Source organism: Harmonia axyridis, chromosome 4, assembly GCF_914767665.1.
Source record: "Harmonia axyridis chromosome 4, icHarAxyr1.1, whole genome shotgun sequence".
In the NCBI taxonomy this organism is placed as follows: domain Eukaryota; kingdom Metazoa; phylum Arthropoda; class Insecta; order Coleoptera; family Coccinellidae; genus Harmonia; species Harmonia axyridis.
In genome coordinates this window covers 38593456-38610874 of record NC_059504.1, presented here as the reverse complement: position 1 = coordinate 38610874, position 17419 = coordinate 38593456, and positions in this window count along the sequence as shown.

Here is a 17419-nt window from a genome sequence, read left to right as displayed (position 1 = left end):
ATAAACACTTACACCCTAGCACTTTCGAATATCTAATAATAGGCATGCACGTTTCTGGATAAAGGGGAATGTGCTCCTAATGAGCGAAATGTGAAACGTGCCTAACGCATAGCGATAATACATCGGGTAAAAACACCTGTAATAGTTATCATTGAAAAACTATGCGGGCACGTGCCATCTTTTGTTGCAACTATCGGGTGAATTTAATTTCTAACGTTCAACGTCATTTTGCCGTTAGTTAATATCTTATTTGAAATTCGTATTATCAAGTGGTTTCATTCTGAAATATGTTTATGTATAAATAGCCCGCTATCTGGGCAGCTTTCACTTTTGATCTTGTCATATTTTGACATTTGACAAGTTAAAACTACACCATTACTAAAAATGGAAAATACAAGCACGCCTCAATGACACACTAAAATTGTCAAAATTCAGTACAAATATGGTTGACATTTTCCATTCACAGTTCGTAAAACTAAAGCACTTTTGGTCGTAGCGAGGCACCTTCTCGGCCAGCAATAGTGTAACAAGTGGTAAAATTTGAGCTGTTAGAACAAGTTAGAAGCTAATAATCGAAACCGTGACCGTCGCTCAAGAAAAACTGAGAATATTGCTGCTGTAGTCAGTATTGTTGACGAAAACCAAGATTTTTGGTGGTTTCCTCGTCGATTGTGGCAATTATGCATTCTTGCATAATGACTTGGATCTCAAGGCTTTGAAAGTTCAGATAACACAACACCTAAACCGGTCGATCACCAGAAACGTCTTATCTTTGCTGATTGGGCTCTTGAAATGCATCAAAATGACGCGGATTTTCATCGAAAAATCTTGTTGAGTGATGAAGCCGATTTCCACCTCTGGGGTTACGTTAATAAGCAGAATTGTCGAATTTGGAGTACAGAAAAAGAATGGTTGTTTAAAAGCCTATCCATCCTCAAAGTGTCACTGTTTGGTGGGTTTTTTGGGCTAGTGGTGTGATTGGACCTTAAACATGTAATTGGAGAAGTTATCGAGGACATACAGTTGTAAATGTGCGAATGTTTCTTGGAAAATTTCATGGAAATTCAGAAGAGTAGAATTGAGTATATTGAATGATTGGTATAAGTGTAGGTGAAACCTTTTTTTGTTTTTACTTTTTCGAGATACATAAAGAAAATATGACCTTGGATTTTAACTTTTTAATGATCTTAATTCGCATATTTGGACTGAAAAAATAACAAGAGTTACCAGAGATTTCCTCACAAGCACAATTTTCTGCAGCTAATTGCGGAAATGAATTTTCTCTAATTCTGTGGTTATTCCGTTCATTCTTCCACATCTTGTAGAACAAAATCGTGCGAGAATATATCAGAAACGCACAGTTTTCATGGTTATATTTTATTATTCTATGTTGGTACTCCGAACTTTCCGCCGCGGCTTTATCTGTCAATTCATCAATTTGCCTTAAAGAAATTAGTTCTGCCAACCAACATTTTTCAATGCAAAAATCACTAAATTATATTTATGGAAATATTTCATTAATTTAAATGAAAATGCAATGAATTAGAGAAAATAATGTATAATACTCGTACAGAAGGCTCATTCTACCACTCGTTCATTCCAAAACTCGCCACTTCGTGGCTCGTTTTTGAATTTTGAACTCGTGGAAGAATATCAATGCCTTCTGCACTTGTATTATAAATAACTATATAGGAACATGTCTCCTAAAAACTGAAGCGAAGGAAATGATCTGGATAGATACTTAATTCACGAATATATTGGACGTATCCTTGAACCTCTGAATACATTTGATTTAAGTAATTTCACTTATTATTAATCATTTAAAATCCATGTTGCATTGAAGAATGGTTTGCTGTTTGAATATTTCTTGAAATCTTAATGACAAAGAATCATTAAAATTGGGTGCAAGTATGTAGGATGGCAAATAGAATATTTTTCCACGTGGACCTAACATTTTCGGCATAACAATCTTGACTTCAGCTTACAATTATGCTGAATATTATCTGGAAATTCACATTATGGTCTAATTTACCCAAAACTCAAACTTCTTGTTTGATAAGAATAAAAAGCCTGGGATTCATGGTTATATCTACAAATTTTTGTAAGACATATTATGTAGAAACAGTTTTGCTAACTCTTTCTATATTAATACCCTCAGTTGGTGGTTAAATCTGTTATTCATAAATATCAACGAGTTGAGCAACCAATAACAATCTTAAGGAGGCTTAAGTGAATGATGTTACTACACTTGGCACAGAAATCCGGATAAACATAGAAAATATCTGAATGCCGATAATATTATGACTTTATTTTTTTTTCACCTAAGTCTTCCACACGTGTCGTTCCGCTCTACTCGAAAATAAAATACAGAGATATCTCGAGGTGTTTAGGGGGATCATTTCGAATCTGCAAATCACAGAATGCGAGTCCTGGTATAATAATGATGTTTTTATGGCAACGAAAAAACTCACCATGAAATCTCGAAACGATCTGTTTGCATGAAAATTATAGCTGGGAACTTAAAACGTAATTTACACACCGTAAAAAGTGGAAATCGAGCCCGGTACGTTTTGCCCAAGTCGAAAAACCTAACGACCGAATCACAGTCCCTTTTGTCCGATAAAACAACTTCTTCGGGAGGATGGATAAAGTCATTAGCCTTTTGTCAGATGAGAGATATAAGACATGGCGGAGTACGATTAGCAATCTTAATCATCAATTTCCAACATGGAAAAATATCGGCAGATGTAGGCGAATTTATTCTGAAAGTGTCGCTGACTCATTTCAAAAACAAGTTTCATTAGAGTAGCTTACTTTTATTTTCTTTCCGGTCTTGCCGGACTCTTTCCTAACCTACCTCAACGTGCCTCGTGTGTCCATGGTCAAGGCAAGTCGGTCAGCTGGCAGCTTTTGCACCTTTAAGTATTCGCTCTTGACCACCACCTAGTGATACAGCCGAAATCATGGGATAGCCTGAAAGCGGCTTTGAACGATGGTAATTTGTTCCGTCGCATGAAGAGATTGATGGATGCAGACGGCAGAGAGATAATTTTCTTGATCCGAGATATCACCACTTGTTCAATTTATAGACTTGAGATAATAACTAAGTAACATGTACAGGGTTATCCATTCTGTAGTTGTAGTGAACGTGAATAAAACACACTTTCTTTAAGAATACCGATTGAATTTTTTATTCAATATAATGCTTGGATCTCACTATTCTGTATGGAATACAATAGTAATTTACGTAACAAGTCCGGAAAATAGGGTTTTTTTGGACGAATAGACAAAATCCCAGGACGAGCGTAAGCGAGTCCTAGAAGTCTGTGAGTCCAAAAAAACCATTTTCGGGCGTGTTGCGTACAATATATTTATTCTTTGTTTTCAGTGTATAACTTTTAAGTTTCATTTCTTGTATATTTATTTTTCCATTCTGTAATTGGCCTAGGCTGTAGAATGGTGTAATTATTAAATAAATAAATAAATATTTTTTCGGCAACCATGTTAAATAACACTATCGCTATGCTGCTTTCCATATTTAATTGCGATTGCGATCAAAAAACATGCAAATTTTTGACAACTAATTTCATATGAACTGTCAGCCGTTATCTCGGTTGCTATGGATTCTATGATTTTTTTCCGGCCTAGTCCGGGAAGTACGTACTTTCCGGACTAGGCCGGGAAATGCTACTTTCTCAGAGAAAAAGCGTCCGGGAAGTGAGCACTTCACTTGATCCTTGTGAGATCATTTTTGATGACTTACCGGCATATTTCGGGAAATATCTAACGAATAACTTCTTAGTTTTCAGATCGTCAGTAGATTAAGGATTATCGGCATAACCTCACAAAAAATATCACAAGATCTTGGTGGCCAATTCAGTTAACTGAAACGGTAAATTACGCGACCTGAGAATTCTTCTTGCAATAAAGACAAAACGAGACATGTTATGTGACTTGTTGGACCATCATGCTGGAACCACATCTCTTCCAATACCATATTATTAATTTCCGACCAAAAAAATCGGTCATCATTAGGCTTAAGCGATCAGAATTGACGGTTTGAATAACACCATCTTCATATTACAAGAAGTACTGGCTAAACACTCGGCCAGACCAAATTGCGCACCATACAGTGAGTTTTTAGGATGTAATGGCCTCTCAGCAGTTTCATGAGGATGTTCACTGCCTTTCGAAGCCTTTTGTATATCCTTTATTGAAATTTACAATCTATTCTTCACAAGTATGGAATAACTGTGGTTAATTTAAAATGAAATCTAGAATTTATCAAACATATTGACACATATTATTCACAAAAGTTCAATTGAAGTCAATTGGTCAAATTTTCTGTAATCTCGTTCTGTTGAACAGATTTTCTGCTAATTGGTCTATGAAGCTGTTTTCATGTCCTTCCAGATTTTGTTGATATTTTCTTGGTAAATTTTTTATTTCATCATTCATAAAGGGGATTCTCAAATCATTATTATTTATGGTCAAATTGAAAACGTACCATGGTGCATCTGTTAACGATTGAAGTATTTTGGATTGCAGGCTATGTATCATTTGAATATTTGTGGCTTTGTCATATCCCCAGAATTGAATACCGTTTGTCCATATTGGTTTAATTATGGCTTTGTAAATCAGTACCTTGTTTTGGAGGGATAGCTTGGATTTTCTGCCTATTGGCCAGTACATTTATCGGAATTTGATTTTTATATTGGTCTTTTTAGCTTGAATGTGTTGCTTTCAGGTGAGGCGTTGGTCTAAAAGGATTCCTAGGTGATTGATTTCTGTTTTTACCGGGATTTGATTTTCATTTATTTTAACTGGTGGACATATGTTTCGTTTGTTGGTGTATGTTACTTGGACTGATTTTGTTTCATTGATGGTTAGGTGCAATTTTTAATACTCTATCTCCAGTTCATTCAGATGTTCTTGGAGCTTTTCGGAAGCTGTAGCCGCATTTTCATGGGTTGTGACTGTTTCTATGTCATATGCAAATGATACTATTGAAGTGTCTGATTCTCTGGAATGTCGATTGTATATGCGAGATAAAGCAATGAACCCTATATACTTCCTTATGTTACCCCTGCTTTTATTTTAGTTGGTTTTGATAGAGAAAAATATCGATTGGGGAGATATGATTTTAGAATTGAGTAGTATGGTTGAGGAAGAAGATTTTTCAATTTGATGAATAAGCCATTATGCCATACCTTGTCGAATACCTGGAATGAATCCAGGAATACAGAAGTACTGAACCTTGTAAGGATGGTGATGCAAATCCAGATGCAAAATATGCAATAGCGTGCCGTAAGAGAGGCCCAATGTTGTGCTCGGAGAGGGATGGAAAAATTTGGATCTTTCAAAACTTTCACTTATAGCAGCAATGTTTTCGGCTGAGCGTACATTTCGATGATGTATGGGCACTAAGACACCAGTTACAGATCCAGTATCTTCAAATTGTTTCTCTATCTACCAATTGTCTGCTCAGATGGACGATTATGCCGGCCATAATTTGCCCGTAATGCATAAAACGTACTTACTAGAGATTATTTTTTTTTTGTAGTAAATTTTCACAATTCCACACGTTTGGGAGTAGATGAACGAAATATACAGTTTTGTTTGACATCTGTCATTGAAACAGGGTTGTGAAATCAAGGTCTCAACCTGGATCACCCTATAGTATATAAAATAAAAGTATCGCAGTATATAATCTATTGAAATAAATAAAATGATCAGATCAAAAATGGTAATCCGAATATGAAATAACAGTACTTAGTTACTACCTACTGGTCAAATTAATGAGTTGGAATGGACACATTTTTTATGTCATAGGTGATAGAATTGCCCTAAGCAAAGTTTTTCTGTCAAAAATGGTTATTGTTTTACTCCATCAATCTTCTAAGTTCCAGAACCAGTTTCAGTTCAAAGATTAAAAATCAAAAAATTAAATTATGAAATACTCGAATGCGCTCTTAAAATCATAATCATCTTGAGGATCAGATCATTCTTCCGCAGTGTATTTTGCTATAATCAATTCTCGATTTTAACGAGATACAAATGACAGATAGTGATAGTTCTGTCACTTAAAACATGGCTGCCATGACGTCCGAAAAATATATCGCCTCTTGTAACGAAAACCGTGTATTCTCATTCGAAATGAAACTGTAGAAGTGTTATTCTATCGTTGTACCATTATTTACACCTACAATTCTTCATGCGAGAGAGCTTTTTAATATTTTGATATATATCGTCTATGAATCTCTCGAAATAATGGCTTCTGTCAATGTCAGATAGCATTAAAATATCAAACAATAGTTATAAATTGATTGAATATGTAGTCTCGCAGCCTCATCTTACAGAATAATTCTAGTTGTATGTAACTCGTAAATATCATGGAATCATCCGAAACGCATAACGTATTGAATGATTTTATAATACCATGGAGCACTTGGTTGGGAAAAAAAACCAAACCCATTAAGTTGTCACTGCAATATATGATCTAGGTAAAGTGACAAATCTTCAAGAGTCAAGCAATGGTGTGGCAAAACTCTTCATTTATTCCCAATACATTTTATGGATGGTGTTTACTATATGAATTATAAATCGAAAAGTATCCTTTTATTGAGCTTATTTCTTCATTTTGTTACACGCTCAGTAACAGGTAATAATTTGTCTGCCGACATCAACAGTTAAATATGTGTTGTACAAAATAAACAACAATTTTTGTCGGATAAGTGTGAGTTGATTGGAATCCTGCCAGATTGAAAATTACGAACAAATATTTATTTTTCTTAAGAATTTTCAAATGAAAATATTACCTATACAGAAAGGCTTGGCAATTGCTGAAAAAACGGTTATTGTAAAATTCAAAATAAAGACGTAAAACTGTATTTATTCAAGAACCAACAACAAATTTTCACTATAACGCAAATTAGTTTTTAAACCAACATCATTGAAAAGATTCTCATTTTTGAATTCTTAATTTTTATCCCTTGTAATAAATGTACAGGGTGGGCAAATAAGCGAGGTAAGCGGCTATATCTCAGGAACCACTCATCGTAGAGACTTGCGGTAAAAAATTTTACCACTAAAGTAAACAAAAGAAAACACTGGAAATTGTTTTGAAGTTCATACCTCCACCGCTAGGGGGCGTAATAGCTATCATCGAGTAGAAAAATGCATTTTACTCGAAAAATTTTCATATTAAGTTGGAAAAAAAATATCATCACTGTAAACCTTGGAAAATTCTCTATCTGTTTGAATTGTCACTTTCGATTTTGCGACATCAAATAAGGGTGGGGAAAGATAGAAATCTGACTGATTGAAATGTCTGTAACTTCAGTTTGGCTCAAAATTTTTGAGCAAATTGAATCTCATTTGAGAGACAACATCTTGTTGATTAAGGAAAAAATATAGTCATGATGAATTTGATTCAGCTGCTTCCGATAGGGAGCGCTAAGTCAGAAGTTCATTGTTTTGTTCATTTTTCTCTGAAATTTCAAATGTAATGATAGGTTTTTCTTAACAGAAACAAAAATTTCATTAATTTGCATGAAAAAACCTGAAGGTCGCAAAGCGATCATTTCATGCGTTCTGAAGTTATGGCCGAAAGAAGATATTCTTCAACTGATGCACTGCGAAAAACCAAATTGAGTCTTCAAGTTCTAACAGAAACAGAAATCCCATCAAATTTGTATTAAAAAACCAAAAGGTCGCAAAGCGATAGCTTCAGGGGTTCTCTAGTTATGGACGAAAAAAGATATTCTTCAACTGATGCACTGAAAAACTAAATTGTGTCTTCTTTCGGCCATAACTCCAGAACGCCTGAAGCTATCGCTTTGCGACCTTTTGGTTTTTTCATACAAATTTGATGGGATTTCTGTTTCTGTTAGAACTTGAAGACTCAATTTGGTTTTTCGCAGTGCATCACTTGAAGAATATATTCTTTCGGCCATAACTTCAGAACGCCTGAAATTATCGCTTTGCGACCTTCAGGTTTTTTCATGCGAATTCAATGAAATTTTTGTTTCTGTTAAGAAAATCCTATCATTACATTTGCAATTTCAGAGAAAAATGAACAAAACAATGAACTTCTGACTTAGCGCTCCCTATTGGAAGCAGCTGAATCAAATTCATCATGAGTATATTTTTTCCTTAATCAACAAGATGTTGTCTCTCAAATAAGATCTAATTTGCTCAAAAATTTTGAGCCAAACTGAAGTTACAGACATTTCAATCAGTCAGATTTCTATCTTTCCCCACCCTTATTTGATGTCGCAAAATCGAAAGTGACAATTCAAACAGATAGAGAATTTTCCAAGGTTTACAGTGATGATATTTTTTTTCCAACTTAATATGAAAATTTTTCGAGTAAAATGCATTTTTCTACTCGACGATAGCTATTACGCCCCCTAGCAGTGGAGGTATGAACTTCAAAACAATTTCCAGTGTTTTCTTTTGTTTACTTTACTGGTAAAATTTTTTACCGCAAGTCTCTACGATGAGTGGTTCCTGAGATATAGCCGCTTACCTCGCTTATTTGCCCACCCTGTACAATAGAAAATAAAATATAATCATACGAAAAATTTTTTTTTCATTATAAATTTGAAAAATGTATACAAGCAGCAAGTGAAAAGAAATTGAAGGGATAATTCTTGGTCGGAAAATAAAGTGGGTAGCTTTTATTACCTCTTAAAACAACCATAGAAGAATACCAACCAACTATTTGTTGAGTTTCCTCATATGCAAAATATGTCTGTTCAATTTCATTCTTTTTGAGGGGCTGTGTCCAAACAAGGGTTAGTCAAATGATTTTTGAGCGCTTTTTTTTTGTTTTGCTAAATTAATTATTAGAGGTATTGTTATCGGAAAGAAAAGGCAGAAATTGAAGTTTGGTAATAGTTTTCGTTGTTGCATAGAACGTTTTGGTTTCATTTACGGACATTTTACATACATCAAGAATACAGTTTATTAGGAGGACAGTATGCATTGTATAAATCCCATTTTCTTCCATTTCAATCCTTCAACCTGCCCCTTACATCCTGATACAGTGCCGTGCTGTGTGAAAGCAGAGAGCACTTTATCGGTAAGACTATTGCAATCTCAGAGTAATAAACATAGATAGAGGGAGCATATGCCATTTTCAGTAAGCAAATTTTTGTCCCCAATATAAACTATCAAATTTGACATGAAGCGCGCGGAAATGAAAACATATCGGTGATACGATATTTAAGTCAATTCGCAAGTTTCTCCACAAAGAACGCACTTCTCATGTCCCTTAGTGAATCAACGTTTTATATTAACTCAAAATATATTGAAATAAATACCTTAATATTTCAGAAATTCAGAAAACAAACTTCAAACACGCCAAAAAACGCCGATGACACTTGGAGAGCTAAACCTTGGATTTCAGCAGGTAGATAGGTACAGAAAACAATAAGTATTCTGCTTATTATAAATTCGACAATTAGGAAAAATATCGCATTCCAAATATTCAAATTTGCATATTAAATCAGGAGTCCCTCAAATAAATATATTTCATTCAATATGATATACATTCATAAGGATATAGTAAGATTGTGGATTTGAAAAGAAATCACAATACGATAACGTAATCTAAATTAATGTTGGGGACATGTAAAATTGCGTATAATCCCTCTATCTATGTTTATTATTCTATGATTGCAATTTATAAACATTATTCTACTGATCAAATAGGAAAATGCAACAAATTTCATTCATGTTTGTTATCTACCTTCGAATTTCTCAATTTAAAATTGAGAGCGAATGACTGAACTAAACGTTGGTGATCGTTCTTATATTTCTCTTGAATTACCGATAAATCTGATCATGTCGTTGATATGTTACAAGTACCCCGAATTCCTCAGCTGGTTGCATTGACATGATTGGGGTCTTTTGCATCGAATTTCAAAAGAAATTGTTCTACAAGAATGTGTCAGTTTGCATTCCTTCATTTCATGTGTTTCATTGAATGGAGACAGAAATGCTACAAATTTCTCGGTGCGTCAAACAAAAGGACTTCTCCATAAATATTGAAATCTGAAAAATTTACAGAGGAATCCTTCTCTTGAGTTTCCGATCTGTAAATATTTCATAGGTGTAAAATCTCTCTTCATAAGATGAAAATTATAACTGAACTGCAGGGAGACCATGATAATAATTTTGGGGCCTAAATCTCCCATTCAGCATCACACATTACTTTGTTGCTCATATATTTTGCACGGTTGATCTAGGGATCTGAAGAATAGTTTAAAATTCTAATATTAGACGAATTTAGATAGCATGCTAATTTCTATATAACAGCAGTCAGTATGGATGTAAACAGGGCCGTCGTGAGTAATTTTGGCACTTAAAGCAAAGAATTGTTTGAATTCCCCATTGAAAAAGAATCAATAATAACATGAACTACCTCATAACCATCCCCCTCCAAAACAACAGCACCTGCTCTGATGATAATACAGAACTTGCTTCTTCCGAAGAGGAATCTTGCTATTGTGCGTAAAAAACATTAACATTTTCCATATGTTGAATGTGTTAACATCAGCTTTTAAATAATTCAAAAGCGAAGGTAGTGTTCTTCGACTTTGTGAAATACATAATAATTTTATTCCTTTTTCAATGAGGATAATAGGGAATTCTGTTTATATTGGTTGGGATTCTGATTCTATGTGTTATTTTTGAAAATCAAGGATGAAATACGATGAAACGTCCAGCAAACTGCGCCGAATTGCCGCCCCTCAAATAGGGGCGTCTGAAACGTTAGCTTCACTGTTTAACCCCTATCGCCGGTCCTGGACGTAAATACAATAACTGACAAGGAGATGAGTTTTCAAAGAACAGTCAAGGTTTGAATACATCAATTTCATCGCAGTTTTTTAGTTTTTCAAACGACATGGACTGCACCTTGCCGTAAATAAAGAACTTTCAAATGAGAGGTCTCATTTTGAACAGCCCTCTATCTGGGCAGCTATCACTTTTGAAGCTGTCACCTTTTCGCATTTAATAAATGAAACTACACCACTCCTAAAAATGTAATGATACATATTTCAACAACGCATTGAAATTGTTAAAATTGAACTACGAAAATGGTGAAAATTTTTTCAGTCACAGTCATCGTGAAGCACCTTCTCGGCCGGCAAAAGTGAAGCAGAAGGGAAAACTTGAGTTACTGAGATGTGATGTGAAGAATAGAAACTGTGTGCGTCGTTCAAGAACAACTGATAGTATTGCTGCTGTAGCCCGTAGTGTTGAAGATAACCCAGATTTGTCGATTCCTCGTCGATCTTGGGAATTAGGCATTCCACAAACGATATAACTGCATATTTTGCATAAATTCTTAAGGGTTTTAATGTTCTATCAATACAAGTCGGTCGATCACCAGCAACGTCGTATCTTCGCTGATTGGGTCATTGAAATGCATCAAAATGATCCGGATTTTCATCTTCCTCTTCATGTCTTCATCCTCAGCGTATTACTGTTTGGTGCAGTTTTTGGGCTTGCGGTGTGATTGAACCTTACTTATACGAAAATGAGGCAGGTGCAATGGGTACGGTGAATGGATTCGATCTATGATTAATGTTTTTTCATGGCCAGAATTAGAAAATATTTATGTGACATATATTTCCAACAAGACAGCTCTACGTGCCACACAATCAACGAAACGATAGCGATTTTGCAAGAATAGTTTTCTGACATTGTTATTTCTTGAATTGATCCCAATTGGCCAGCCAGATCTTGTGATTTAACACATTTTTATTTGGAGCCGCGTGGAAGATAAGGTCACTGCCAATGCTCCACAATCGATTCAAGACCTTTAAGACGGAATTCGCGAAGATATCGAAAGCATACAGCCGCAAAAGGTGCTAACTGGTCGAAGGAAAATTTCATGAAAGGATATGGTGATAGCAGTGGCGGCCATTTGGCTGATATCATTTTCCATCGTTAATAGCATAGCTCTCTCTTTACAATGAAATAACTCACATTGATTATTGGTAAATCATTCAATCATCGAGCGGGAGAGAAGGGGTTCCCCGTATGCGGTTGGAATTTTCAACATCCTCGGTGGCTTAGTGGTGGAGTACTGGACTAATGATTCGGAGGTTGCGGGTTCGAGGCCTGTTCGAGGAGGTACTTTTTCCAGATTTGAAAATTTGTGTGCATGCTAATATACTATTTACTTTGTTATTAATTCACAATTGATAAAACCATTATTTTTGAATTGATTATTGGTTTATGTTAATATCAAAATGAAACCTCTTATTCGAAAACCCTTTACTATGGAGGGCCGACTCCTCATGAGAGAGAGGTAAGACGAGAAAGCATAATTGCTTTCTTCATGGTTCTTTCTATTCTTCTTAGAGATCTTTGTTTATTGATTCACAGATCATATTTAAGCTCCATGGGTCATGAAGACTATCAGGTACAAATCGATAAAAAAATTGTGCATGTTTTTTCTTGGATTTCATTATTAATATTTTGGAAAGTTTGCAAAGACCTTAAGAGAAATGAACGTTTTTTTCCAATTTCTTCGGTTTCATTTTTTTCCTATTTCTATATGTTGCTGTTAGTATATAGTATATGTTTTGTCGTTTTCTGTATCATTGTAGTTTTGGGACTCTTGATTCTGGTCTTTGGAGATTCATTTTAATTCCAACTCTTTTGGAAACCTCAGTCACCATTTGCCTTAGTTCATCTTCACCATCAATAATCATAGTTATTGCCTCGTTATTAGAAATTGTGAACAATTACCTAATTGAAGCTTAAAATTGCGCGAATAACAGTGTACGAAGCGAGTTGCGTGCATTTAATAAAAACATAAAACACTTTCAATGAGATGCTGGTTGGGATCTTCTATAATAGTACACCCGAGACAACTACTAGACACTTGCTCTAGGTCTCTAGGTTAGTCACATTCCATCCTGTCTACTTCCATGTGAGCAATCAGCAAATCCTAGTTTTTTCGCGGTGTCCGCAGAAGGTGCAAGCTGCAGGATGCAGGTTCCTCGGAGAGTATGAATTTATGCCATTAGAAGTTGATTTACTCAGATAATCTTGTCAGGATAATTACGTTCGATCACGAATTTGATATACAGGGGAAGATGCACGTGCTTATGATGGAGATTCTGGTCTAACGAGACTTTGTAATAGATGACATCACAGCAAAAGTTGTATTTATTATTCGAGAATTAGTTGTAATGTTGAATAAATTTTCTATTGGAACGTGATAGGATTCCATAATACTGAATGAAAATTTGTAATGTATATGTTCCTTAATCAATTGTCTGGAGTAGGATGAAATACATCTATTATTCACTTCCTTTCATTTCTACTTGATATATACGAATTGAACTGTAGATGCAATTATTTCTGTAATAATCACAATGTAGTTTAGAGTTTTCCAATGAGAGGTTCCATTTTGAATAGCCCGCTATCTGGGAAGATTTTAGTTAGAAAGCTGTCATATTTCGACATTTGACAATTACTGCCATTACTGAAAATGGACGATCTCACAACGAATTGAAATTGTTAAACTTCTATATAAAAATGGTAAACAGTCACGCAGAAATAAAGCACTTTTGTGTCGTGAAGCACCTTCTAGGTCGACAATATTGGAACTGGTGGGAAAATTTAAGCTGTTGGGACAACTTAGTGATATTGTGTCTTTAAGTTCTGACAGAAACAGAAATCCCATCAAATTTGTATGAACAAACCAAAAGGTCGCGATAGCTTCAGGCGTTCTGGAGTTATGGCCGAAAGAAGTCACAATTCAGTTTTTCATTGCATCAGTTGAAGAATATCTTTTTTAGGCCATAACTCCAGAACGCCTGAAGCTACCGCTTTGCGACCTTTAGGTTTTCTCATACAAATGTGATTGGATTTTTGTTTCTGTCAGAACTTAAAGACACAATTTGGTTTTTCGTAGTCCATCAGTTGAAGAAAATCTTTTTTCGGCCATAACTTCAGAACGCCTGAAACTATCGCTTTGCGACCATCAGGTTTTTTCATGCAAATTTGATGGAATTTCTGTTTCTGTTAGGAAAGTAGAAAAACAAATTTATCATGAGTATATTTTGTCCTCAATCAACAAGATATTATCTTCCAGACGAGATCTAATTTGCTCAAAAATGTTGAGCCTAACTGAAGTTACAGGCGATCAGTCAGATTTCTCCCTTCCACCTACCCTTATTTGATGTCGTAAAATCTAAAGTGACAATTCAAAAAGATAAAGAATTTTCCAAGGATTACATTGATGATATTTTTTATTCAACTTCATATGAAACATTTTCGAGTAAAATTCATTTTTTTACTCGACGTTAGCTATTACGCCCCCTTGCGGTAGAGGTATGAACTTCAAAACAATTTCCAGTGTGTTTTCTTGTACACTTTAGTGGTAAAAATTTTTATCGCAAGTCTCTACGATGAGTGGATCCTGAGATATAACCGGTGTGAAAGCAGCAAACCGAGATAGCAAACTTTGACCTTGAAATCCTCGTACGAGACTCAATGATTGGGCGGATTTCGATGCAAAAATACTTATTATTAAATGTGCCAAATTTGCGGTTTCTCGAAAACTATATATAGGATCGAATTCAAATTTGGAGGTGTCCTCCAGGAGCCATAGCGCCTAACAACTGCATATACGGCATTTACGTACACCTCAAGGGGGCCCATGGGGGGCATCAAATGTGTCAAATTTGAGGTTTCTCGAAAACTATACATAGGATCGAATTCAAATTTGGAGGTGTCATCCAGGATCCATAGCGCCTAAGAACTACATAAACGGCATTCACTTACACCCCAAGGGGGCCCATGGGGGGCATCAAATGTGTCAAATTTGAGGTTTCTCGAAAACTATACATAGGATCAAATTCAAATTTGGAGGTGTCATCCAGGACCCATAGCGCCTAATAACTGCATATACGGCATTTACTTACAGCTTAAGGGGGGCCATGGGGGGCATCAAATGTGTCAAATTTGAGGTTTCTCGAAAACTATACATAGGATCGAATTCAAATTTGTAGGTGTTCTCCAGGAACCATAGCGCCTGACAACTGCATATATGGCATTTACTTACACCTTAAGGGGGGCCTTGGGGGGCATCAAATGAGATAAAAAAATTCGGTTTCTCGAAAACTATACATAGGATCGAATTCAAATTGGGAGGTGTCATCCAGGACCCATAGCGCCTAAGAACTACATGAACGGCATTCACTTACACCCCAAGGGGGCCCATGGGGGGCATCAAATGTGTCAAATTTGAGGTTTCTCGAAAACTATACATAGGATCGAATTCAAATTTGGAGGTGTCCTCCAGGACCCATAGCGCCTGACAACTGCATATACGGCATTTACTTACACCTCAAGGGGGCCCATGAGGGGCATCAAATGAGATAAAAAAATTCGGTTTCTCGAAAACTATACATAGGATCGAATTCAAATTTGGAGGTGTCATCCAGGACCCATAGCGCCTAAGAACTGCATAAACGGCATTTACTTACACCTCAAGGGGGCCCATGGGGGGCATCAAATGTGTCAAATTTGAGGTTTCTCGAAAACTATACATAGGATCGAATTCAAATTTGGAGGTGTCATCCAGGATCCATAGCGCCCAAGAACTACATAAACGGCATTCACTTACACCCCAAGGGGGCCCATGGGGGGCATCAAATGTGTCAAATTTGAGGTTTCTCGAAAACTATACATAGGATCAAATTCAAATTTTGAGGTGTCATCCAGGATCCATAGCGCCTAAGAACTACATGAACGGCATTCACTTACACCCCAAGGGGGCCCATGGGGGGCATCAAATGTGTCAAATTTGAGGTTTCTCGAAAACTATACATAGGATCGAATTCAAATTTGTAGGTGTTCTCCAGGAACCATAGCGCCTGACAACTGCATATATGGCATTTACTTACACCTTAAGGGGGTCCTTGGGGGCATCAAATGAGATAAAAAAATTCGGTTTCTCGAAAACTATACATAGGATCGAATTCAAATTTGGAGGTGTCCTCCAGGACCCATAGCGCCTGACAACTGCATATACGGCATTTACTTACACCTCAAGGGGGCCCATGGGGGGCATCAAATGAGATAAAAAATTCGGTTTCTCGAAAACTATACATAGGATCGAATTCAAATTTGGAGGTGTCATCCAGGACCCATAGCGCCTAAGAACTGAATAAACGGCATTTACTTACACCTCAAGGGGGCCCATGGGGGGCATCAAATGTGTCAAATTTGAGGTTTCTCGAAAACTATACATAGGATCGAATTCAAATTTGGAGGTGTCATCCAGGATCCATAGCGCCTAAGAACTACATAAACGGCATTCACTTACACCCCAAGGGGGCCCATGGGGGGCATCAAATGAGATAAAAAATTCGGTTTCTCGAAAACTATACATAGGATCAAATTCAAATTTGGAGGTGTCATCCAGGACCCATAGCGCCTAATAACTGCATATACGGCATTTACTTACACCTTAAGGGGGGCCATGGGGGGCATCAAATGTGTCAAATTTGAGGTTTCTCGAAAACTATACATAGGATCAAATTCTAATTTGGAGGTGTCATCCAGGATCCATAGCGCCCAAGAACTACATAAACGGCATTCACTTACACCCCAAGGGGGCCCATGGGGGGCATCAAATGTGTCAAATTTGAGGTTTCTCGAAAACTATACATAGGATCAAATTCAAATTTTGAGGTGTCATCCAGGATCCATAGCGCCTAAGAACTACATGAACGGCATTCACTTACACCCCAAGGGGGCCCATGGGGGCATCAAATGTGTCAAATTTGAGGTTTCTCGAAAACTATACATAGGATCGAATTCAAATTTGGAGGTGTCCTCCAGGACCCATAGCGCCTAATAACTGCATAAACGTCATTTACTTACACCTCAAGGGGGCCCATGGGGGGCATCAAATGTGTCAAATTTGAGGTTTCTCGAAAACTATACATAGGATCGAATTCAAATTTGGAGGTGTCATCCAGGATCCATAGCGCCTGACAACTGCATATATGGCATTTACTTACACCTCAAGGGGGTCCTTGGGGGGCATCAAATGAGATAAAAAAATTCGGTTTCTCGAAAACTATACATAGGATCGAATTCAAATTTGGAGGTGTCCTCCAGGACCCATAGCGCCTGACAACTGCATATACGGCATTTACTTACACCCCAAGGGGGCCCATGGGGGGCATCAAATGAGATAAAAAATTCGGTTTCTCGAAAACTATACATAGGATCGAATTCAAATTTGGAGGTGTCATCCAGGACCCATAGCGCCTAAGAACTGAATAAACGGCATTTACTTACACCTCAAGGGGGCCCATGGGGGGCATCAAATGTGTCAAATTTGAGGTTTCTCGAAAACTATACATAGGATCGAATT